A 10,030-nucleotide genomic window follows, 5' to 3' on the forward strand; every position below is an offset into this window, starting at 1 on the left:
TGCGTGCCCCGGCGGGCGAGCAGACAAGCCTCTCGGGCTGGTGAGTGCTGCTCGGCACCGATCCTCTGTGTGCGGATCTCTCCGCTTTGCCCTACCCAGGTGTGTGGGGAGTTTCTTGCCTTTTGGGAGGTCTGGGGTCTTCTGCCAGCGTTCAGTAGGTGTTCTGTAGGAGTTGTTCCACGTGTAGCTGTATTTCTGGTGTATCCGTGGGGAGGAAGGTGATCTCCGCGTCTTACTCTTCCGCCATCTTACCCGGAAGTCTTTTTTCTGGGGTTTTATCTTGTTCCTTCATCTGGTACATAGCCCTCTGCCTTTTCATCTTGTCTGTCTTTCTGTAAATGTGGCATTTGTTCCACAGTGTGTAGGATTGTAGTTCTTCTTGCTTCTGCTCAGGACTTCCTTCATTTTATGGCTGAATAATATTCCATTGTGTATATATACCACATTTTCTTTTTTTTAAATATAAATTTATTTATTTTTACTTATTTATTTTTTTGGCTGTGTTAGGTCTTTGCTGCTGCACGTGTGCCTAGTTGTGGTGAGTGGGGGCTACTCTTCGTTGTGGTGCATGGGCTTCCCATTGCGGTGGCTTCTCTTGTTGTGGAACATGGGCTCTAGCTGCGCAGGCTTCACTAGTTGTGGCATCTGAGCTCAGTAGTTGTGGCTCATGGGCTCTAGAGAGCTGGCTCAGTAGTTGTGGTGCACAGGCTTAGTTGCTTTGAAGCATGTGGGATCTTGCCGGACCAGGGCTTGAACACGTGTCCCCTGTGTTGGCAGGCGGATTCTTAACCGCTGTGCCACCAGGGAAGCCCTATGCCACATTTTCTTTTTACATTCACTCGTCAGCAGACACTTAGGTCGTTTTCATGTCTTGGCTATTGTTCATAATGCTGTAATGGACATGGAGGTGTAGATATATCTTTGAGATATTGATTTAATTTCTGTCAGATATATATCCAGAAGTGGAATTGCTGACCACATGGTAGTCTTGTTTTTAATTTTTTTGAGGAACTTCCATACTGTTTTCCATAGTGGGTGTATCAATTTACATTCCCACCAACCGTGTGCAAGGGTTTCCTTTTTTCTACATCCTTACCAGCTCTTTTTATCTCGTCATTTTAATGACAGCCATTTTACCAGGTGTGAGGTGATATGTCACTGTGGTTTTGATTTGCATTTCCCTTATGCTCAGTGATGTTGAGCACCTATTCAGCACCTTTTCATGTAAATACTGAATACTCTTGGGATCTTCTTAAATTGCAGTTAATTCACATAGCTAGAGCAGATACATGTTAAAAAGTTTTGAACATGAGATTTAGAGTCAAAAGACTTGGATTCATATTTCAGCATTACTGCTTCCTAGCCATGTCTCATAATTTCTGAGTACTTCACTCATCTGTGAAATGGGTAGAATAATATTAAAAAATAGTATGTCTCACAATGGAAGTACACTGTTTGTTCTAAAGTGCTGTACAAACAGTAATAGGAATAGTGGTTGATGTTATTATCATTAAGAGAGCATTATAAAGTGAACCTTCTCATTCCCTTTTTAGCCTGTGTTCCTTGACAATTTTTCACATTTTTGAAGTTTCGAGATCCACTTAATCCTTAACATATTAACACAGTGAACCTAGAGAAACTTGGTTTTAGACCTTCCATGGTTGCTTGCATAATTGTGTGGCCCAGAAGCATACCATTTTTCTTGCTTATTCAGGTCTTAAGAATGCAAATATTAACCCAGTTTTTTCCACTGGAAAAACACTTTTGCCTCCTTCACTGAGAATTGGGATTTAAACACATTAACGGCAATTAGTACTTGAGCCAAGAATTCAGGTTTTGATAAAAACTATGGTTGACATTTGCTCATGGAAGAGGGGGTGAAAAATGGTCCATAAAGTTTCCGTTAACTTCAAAAGTGGCAACATCTGCTGCAATCCGCAAAGCTTCAGGGTCTACCATGGAGGAAGAGAATGCTGTCGGCAAGCTAAGGATACTGTCAGCAGTTGTGTCCACAGTCTTTCTAGCTTGGCATTAAAACATCAGTTACAGCAAAAACTTGGAGAAGTCTTATAAAGAAAGATGTGAACCCAGTGTTATGCTTTAGACTGATTGAGGAAACTTGGAAGTGCAGCCATCTGAAACAGGCACTGCCAAATGCATTTATTTCACAAATGTTATTTCAGTTTCTCCTTCTCTTCCCCATCCTCTTCCTCCCTTTCCTCTCCTCCTACTCCTCATCCTCCTTCTTCTAGCCTCCTACCACAAATATTTGCATAATTCATTGTAGAAGTTTGTATCCTATAACTCCTTAGGACTGTTTGCTGATAGAGTCACTATCTATTTATTTTTGGCTGTGTTGGGTCTTTGTTGCTGTGCTTGGGCTTTCTCTGGTTGTGGCGAGCAGGGGCTACTCTTCATTGCGGTGCGCAGGCTTCTCATTGCCAGGGCTCCTCTTGTTGCAGAGCACGGGCTGTAGGTACGTGGGCTTCAGAAGTCGTGGCTCATGGGCTCTAGAGTGCAGGCTCAGTAGTTGTGGTGCACGGGCTTAGTTGCTCTGCAATATGCAGGATCTTCCCAGACCAGGGCTTGAACCCGTTTCTCCTGCATTGGCAGGCAGATTCTTTTTTTTTTTTCCTGATTACATTTCTTTTTTTTTTTAACATCTTTATTGGAGTATAATTGCTTTACAATGGTGTGTTAGTTTCTGCTCTGTAACAAAATGAATCAGCTATACATATACATACATCCCCATATCTCCTCCCTCTTGCGTCTCCCTCCCACCCTCCCTATCCCACCCCTCTAGGTGGTCACAAAGCACTGAGCTGATCTCCCTGTGCCCTGTGACTGCTTCCCACTAGCTATCTATTTTACATTTGGTAGTGTATGTATGTCCATGCCACTCTCTCACTTTGTCCCAGCTTACCCTTCCCCCTCCCTATGTCCTCAAGTCCATTCTCTACATGTGCATCTTTATTCCTGTCCTGCCCCTAGGTTCTTCAGAACGATTTTTTTTAAGTTTGCATATATATGTGTTAGCATACGGTGTTTGTTTTTCTCTTTCTGACTTCACTCTGTATGACGGTCTCTAGGTCCATCCATCTCGCTACAAATAACTCAATTTCGGGTTTTTTTGTGGCTGAGTAATATTCCATTGTATATATGTGCCACATCTTCTTTATCTGTTCATCTGCCAATGGACACCTAGGTTTCTTCCATGTCCTGGCTATTGTAAATAGTGCTGCAATGAACATTGTGGTACATGACTCTTTGAATTATGGTTTTCTCACAGTATATGCCCAGTAGTGGGATTGCTGGGTCGTATGGTAGTTCTATTTTTAGTTTTTTGTGGAAACCTCCATACTGTTCTCCATAGTGCTGTATCAATTTACATTCCCACCAACAGTGCAAGACGGTCCCTTTCCTCCACACCCTGTCCAGCATTTATTGTTTGTAGTTTTTTTTTTTTTCGGTATGCGGGCCTCTCACTGTTGTGGCCTCTCCCGTTGTGGAGCACAGGCTCCGGATGCGCAGGCTCAGCGGCCATGGCTCACGGGCCCAGCCGCTCCGCGGCATGTGGGATCTTCCCAGACTGGGACACGAACCTGCGTCCCCTGCATCGGCAGGTGGACTCTCAACCACTGCGCCACCAGGGAAGCCCTGTTTGTAGATTTTTTGATGATGGCCATCCTGACTGGTGTGAGGTGATACCTCATTGTAGTTTTGATTTGCATTTCTCTAATGATTAGTGATGTTGAGCATCCTTTCATGTGTTTGTTGGCAATCTGTATATCTTATTTGGAGAAATGTCTATTTAGGTCTTCTGCTCATTTTTGGATTGGGTTGTTTGGTTTTTTGATATTGAGCTGCATGAGCTGCTTGTATAATTTGGAGATTAATCCTTTGTCAGTTGCTTCATTTGCAAATATTTTCTCCCATTCTGAGGGTTGACTTTCTGTCTTGTTTATGGTTTCCTTTGCTGTGACAGGCAGATTCTTAACCACTGCACCACCAGGGATGTCCCTAGAGTCACTATTTAAAAAACAAAAAACAAAACCCCTTTTCCAAACAACGCTGTGGTTTTCTCGGTTACCTAAGTCTCCCTCCCAAAATTCAGGGGAATTCCAGACCATTTTGCAGTTAGTTAAGGACTATATTCCCTTATTTTTATTAATTTTATGTAAAGTGGGATTTGTCAGTGGAGCATTCATTGACACTGACTTCAATTTATTCTGATGAAACTGACTGACATCTGTGTGTGCTGTTCATCAGTCATAATTTAAACCATTCTTAATTGCATTAAATGTAAATTAAGACATTCAATTTCAGCCATTATTTTTCATAAAACACTGTGAACTGAGTTTTAGTGGGTCATGAGAGCTTACATTCAAGATAAATAGGGTAAATTCAAAACTTACCATTGATGTTCATATTTCACCCTTTGTCGACTCTTTCTTTTGTTGCTTACTAGATTGGAACAATTAAGTAGCTCTCTGAAGAGATGGATGGCTAAGGGAGATGTCGCTGAAGTTTTTAACAAATGATTTTATCATTTTTAGAGCTTGCTTATGTTTTAAATATGCGAAAAATCCTTAACTATTTATCTAAAGTAAATTATAATTTGAAATGAAAGTGCCAAAATAGTTTCTGTGATTTGGAACTTGTATCTTTAAGCCCTTGGATTTTAGGAATTTAGGATTATATTTTCTTTAAAAAATTGCTTAGCTATGCTTATATAAAATTTCTGCTCTATGGATTAGATATACTAATGTAAAATTAGCAACATCTCTGATATGGTACATACCATATGACATAATAAAGCATAACCTCCTCTCTCCCCACTACTTGACAAGTGGTGTTTTTTCCAAATAGTTATTCTGGTTTCATTTGTAAGTAACTGTCCTCAGTGCCTACAATTCTCTCCATTGAATGACAACAATAATCTTTTAGTCATATAGTGATTGAGTGACTATGATAATCATTAACAGTAGATAATAATAAGTATTTGCATGATAAAATCCATGGATAATATGTACCCCTAAAGAAACATTCAAATAGTACAGCCCATGTTGGAGAGCCTGAGAGAAATCAAGCCCAAGTGAAAATCATGCTGTTAGCAAGTATGAATTTCTAATAGACTACAGTATCAAATAGCTGTGGTTGAGAGATTGGATTTGGCTAGGTTCCTGTTGCTTATTTTTATCTAGAGAGAGATGGGAACACTTTTATGGGTGGTGTTTTTGTTTCATTTGTTTTGTTTGTTTTTTTATATCTTTATCTCTACCTACATTACCACATACTGGATTCTTCTGAGATAGAAAAGAAGTTCCCAAGGTCTTCTGGATCTGCCCGTACACTAAGGCTATGTTGTACTGTGCAGTGAGCTCCCCCCCCAGGATATGTAGATTTATTTAAGAGAACATTCTGCTGCTGCTTACCCCACTCGATGGGGTAAGATTTCCTTCAGTAACAAACTAGCTAGAACTTTGCCATGTCATTAAACCCCTTTACTTTCCAAATAAAAGTTGGTCAACAAAGAGGAGGAAACTTACACTTGCCTAAGTCACTCATGTAGTACAATTTTATATGACTATTATATATGACATTTACATTCCCATGTTAGTTCAGCTGATGGAGAATGAAGTGTTGCAATAAGTCTGGAGATGGGTAGTGATGCAATCATCCTACCAGTTTCTTGCTATTAATATATGTCTCTTATTCATTTTTAAAGATAGCATAAATGAGAGTACTGAATATAAATAGCTTTTGTAAGTCATTCAGGTCAGTGAAGCATGTCAGTGTTTGCAACCTGAGTTCCATGAGAGCGCCGGCTGGTTGATAGGCACACCATATACTTTTCTCGTAAATGAAAAACACAAACAGTATTCACAGTGTTTAATAAATATTATAAAATAAAACAATGTGAGTTTCCATAGAAAAAACTAGTTGCATATACTTAATAGTGTGACCTTAGCATGTCATCTTTAGAATATATAAAGCCCATATAGAAAGGCATTGTATAATTTACTTCTCCGGATGTAACATTAACAAACATTTTATTATGATTTATTTTTTGGCTCCTTGAAAGATGAAGTAAGTTCTTTAGTATTAGCATTGCTAATGATTTTAATGAGGCATTAAAATGTTGCAATATTGTAGGAACATTTTTCTTTTTTTAAACATTATTTCATTAATATTTCACAGGAATTTTAATGTTAAATTGATGAAAGAACCTGAGAGCATAATCCACAACATGTCAAAGTGCTCAGATAGTGGGAAAGAACCAGAGAAAGGCTGAGCACAGTGATGTGGGGAGGTCTGATGAGATGCCTCTGCCTGGAAACACTCCATGACATTACAGTCTATTATTGCTGAAATGAAGACAAAACAGTTTTATTTTCTTGCTCAGGGTTTGTCTGCCACAGTCCACAGAAATCTAGTACACATAACATATACTGTTTGTATTCCAGATTAGGCATGGGGAAGCCAAACACACAAAGAGGAGCTTTTCTAGGAGAGCACAGTCTGTTGATTGACTTCTGTATTAGAGTAACTTTCCTTGTTGAACGTTTGCAGTTTGAATCCTTTCTGCTACATGCTATTTAATAATTTCTAGTGTTTTCATGGCATGTGAGAATGTGCAGAGTGCTTTCATGGGTATTATATTGTTTAATCCTCACAAAGACCCTTGTGAACTATGGGAATGTTAGGGGAAATCATCTTCTCCCCCAAATCATAGTGCCAGTGCAAGGAGTTGTTATTTGGGTAATTTACAGTTACAACTAAGTGACCGCTCTTCAAAGTATATGGACCAGAGGAAATAGAGGCCAGAAGTTTTGTCCCCAGCTAGCAGAGTTATCATATGAATCCATAATTCTGGGAAGAATGACTAGCTTTATTTTAGACGTTTGAGGAAGCTTAAACAGCAGATGAACCAAGGACTAAGCAACGTTTGCAGCTGTACAGTGGAAATCCTGGTGCAAAGTGGAACTGTTCTTGAATAAATTCTTCAATGTCAGGCAGAAATAGCCCTTGTCATGGTTTGGCCTCAGCAGCTGCTTTTTATGCCTGGATCAGAGCATGGCAGAATCATATTCTGGCAGGACAGTGTCACTCTCTTGTACATTTCATTATCTGTAAGCCTGATCTTGCCCTTAAGCAGCCCTTGAGGCTACACCTTAAACCTTCGTACACCCAGTATGTGAACACTTTAATCACCTCTTGCTTTAGAGGAAGTGTGTATTGGATCTTTAACGTGGTCTGTAAGTCATCATAGCTGATCTAGACTCAACTCACTTGGGGGTTATAGGACCAGAAAAACAACCAAAAAAAGATCTCTGACTTATGGAACTCTTTTTTTATGTCCTATGCAGTGATTTTCAAAGTATGGTCTATGGGCCCTCCATTCCTAAATCACTAGGGTGGGAATAGGGTGAGAAGGGTGAGGTAGTTATTAAAATGCAGGTTCTTGGGCCCAAATCTACTGTGTCAGGCTCTCCAGAGGGAAATTTGGGGAATCTTTTTTTTTAAAACAATATTCTTAGGTAATTCAGAATAGCAGTAGTTCCAAGCCTTGAATTTTCTTTTCTTTTTTTTTTTTGATAGGTGGTTTAGGGTTCCTGTATCATATTTACTTTAGTACATAATCTGTAAAGATGCCACTTGTAAGTGATTAAAAATAGTCCCATTCATGAAATATTTATACTGTTATTTGGAATGAGAGGTTTACACTAACTCTGCAATGTTGCCGTGTTCATGGGTCAAGCAGCTCTGTGAGGATGAAAAGTGGCTATCCTTTTTCAATCCTGGCATCAACCAGCCATCTTGCAAATGCATGGACAGTAGTTAGTTGGTCATAGTGGACAAGGTGGGAGTGCAAATCTCTTCTCCAGTGGCTCAATAACACCTAACCAAGAACTCTAGAAGGTGTACAGAAAAGACTAAAAGGTGAAATGCAAGTCAGTCAGTTATGTTGTTCGTTAGCTAATATAAAAGCTTCATTGAGGGGGAGATGACTTAATACCTTGACTAAAATTAAATTTTGGTATTATCTGTGGATTTCAATTATTCATGCTATTCTAAAACTTCAAAGCATGAAAAAATCTAGAGCTGCTTATTGCTTGTTCTAGTAGGGCCACCAATAAGTATGTGGAAGCCAATATCAGTGTAAATAGAGCAATGGACTCTTGTCTCTCTACCTCATTTGTTTGCAGCATTTTAATAGTACTCAAATTTTCAATATGTCTGGCCCAAAATATGAAATCTGGTTGATGTACTACCATATTGGACTCTCCTCTGAATGTTGGAACTTATTTTTTTCCCATTGACATGAGCTGACAGAAGTGTCTTATTCCATCACATGGAGTGCCATTTAATTCTAGTGACTTCTGGTGCCCCTCAGTTCATGCTGACTGTCAGGAATACCGTACCCCCAGGCCTAAACACGTGCACAGACTTTGACTGCAGTCAGTTCACGTACCCTGAGGTATAACAGGTCTGTGTGTCAGAAGTGTGTTAGAAGAAGTACACAACATATAAACAGGAAAACAAGTCACATATTACCCTGACATAAACAAATTTTGATGTCTACTTTCAAAAGCATATTCTTTAAGCCCCTGTGTCCCCCACCCCACTACCAACTAAACACACACACACAACCCCAACATGCTGATTTAACAAATCTCTTACTTACAGAAAAAAAAAAAAAAAGGCAGCAGAGGCCCAAAAATACTGAAAAGGAAACCCTCTAATGAAATATGTCTTGGCCTGCTTTAATGCCCTTTCAAAATGGACAGTTTGATTCAGTGGGGATTTTTATTTGTCATAGATTTCGTTAGGTACTCATCACTGCAACTAATATGTATACATTTAGAGTCATCCAAAGAATTATGTAGTATCAATATAAGCAGAGATCCAGAGAGACCTACAGGACATACAGGAAACTGAATAGAGAACAGGTGCCTTTATTTATTTATTTTTGGCTCTGTTGGGTCTTCGTTGCTGTGCACGGGCTTTCTGTAGTTGTAGCAAAGGGGGGCTACTCTTCGTTGCGGTGCACGGGCTTCTCATGGTGGTGACTTCTTTTGTTGCGGAGCACGGGCTCTAGGTGCACGGGCTTCAGCAGTTGTGGCATGCTGGCTCTAGAGCGCAGGCTCAGTAGTTGTGGCTCACAGGCTTAGTTGCTCCGCAGCATGTGGGATCTTCCTGGACCAGGACTCGAACCCGTGTCCCCTGCGTTGGCAGGTGGATTCTTTTTTTGTTTGTTTGTTTGGTTGTTTTTTATTGGAATGAGAAAGTTTCCAAAAGAAATTCAGGGTCCAAAATTACTTCCTTAAAAGATTCCTTGGTCTAAGCAGAATTTTTTAAATTTGTTTATTTTTTTCACACACACACACTGTTTTATTTTTACAAGAGATAAATAAACTGACACCAAGCATTGTAAATGGATGACCACAACAAAAGCAACGATGATTGCAATTACCAAACACGAAACACACTCATACTATGTCATAATATTGACATTCAGTCCAGTAATCCTCCACTGTAACAGCTCCTTTACTTTGCAGTGAAAATTGATTTGTATATTTTTTGGCAGGCGGATTCTAAACCACTGCGCCACCAGGGAAGACTCAGATGCCTTTAAATAAACAAAAATAAAGATTAATAAATAGAAAAATATCTTCTTAATAATAAGCAGATGAGCTAGATGGCCACTAAAGCCCCTTCTGGTGCTAACGTTCTATGATTCTGTGGTTTATTGGTTAAGAACTTAAGCTTTGGAAGGACTACCAGGGTTTGAATTTCAGCTCTTCCACTGGTGAACTGTGTAAGGCTGGTAAGTTACTTAACCTCTGTGTGTTTATTTCCTCATCTAAATCTGAGTTTTCTGTCGAAACTCTCTGGGCATGAGGCCCTGGACTAGAGCCACGGCAGTGGGAGTTGAAAGGACTATTCAGATGTGAATGATGTCTTAAAAAGGAAAGAAACTGGTGGTAGGTTAATTATAGAGGACTAAAAAAGAGAGAAAAGTCAA

This window comes from Mesoplodon mirus (genome assembly GCF_964341445.2).
Source record: "Mesoplodon mirus genome assembly, chromosome: 5".
Classification (NCBI taxonomy): domain Eukaryota; kingdom Metazoa; phylum Chordata; class Mammalia; order Artiodactyla; family Ziphiidae; genus Mesoplodon; species Mesoplodon mirus.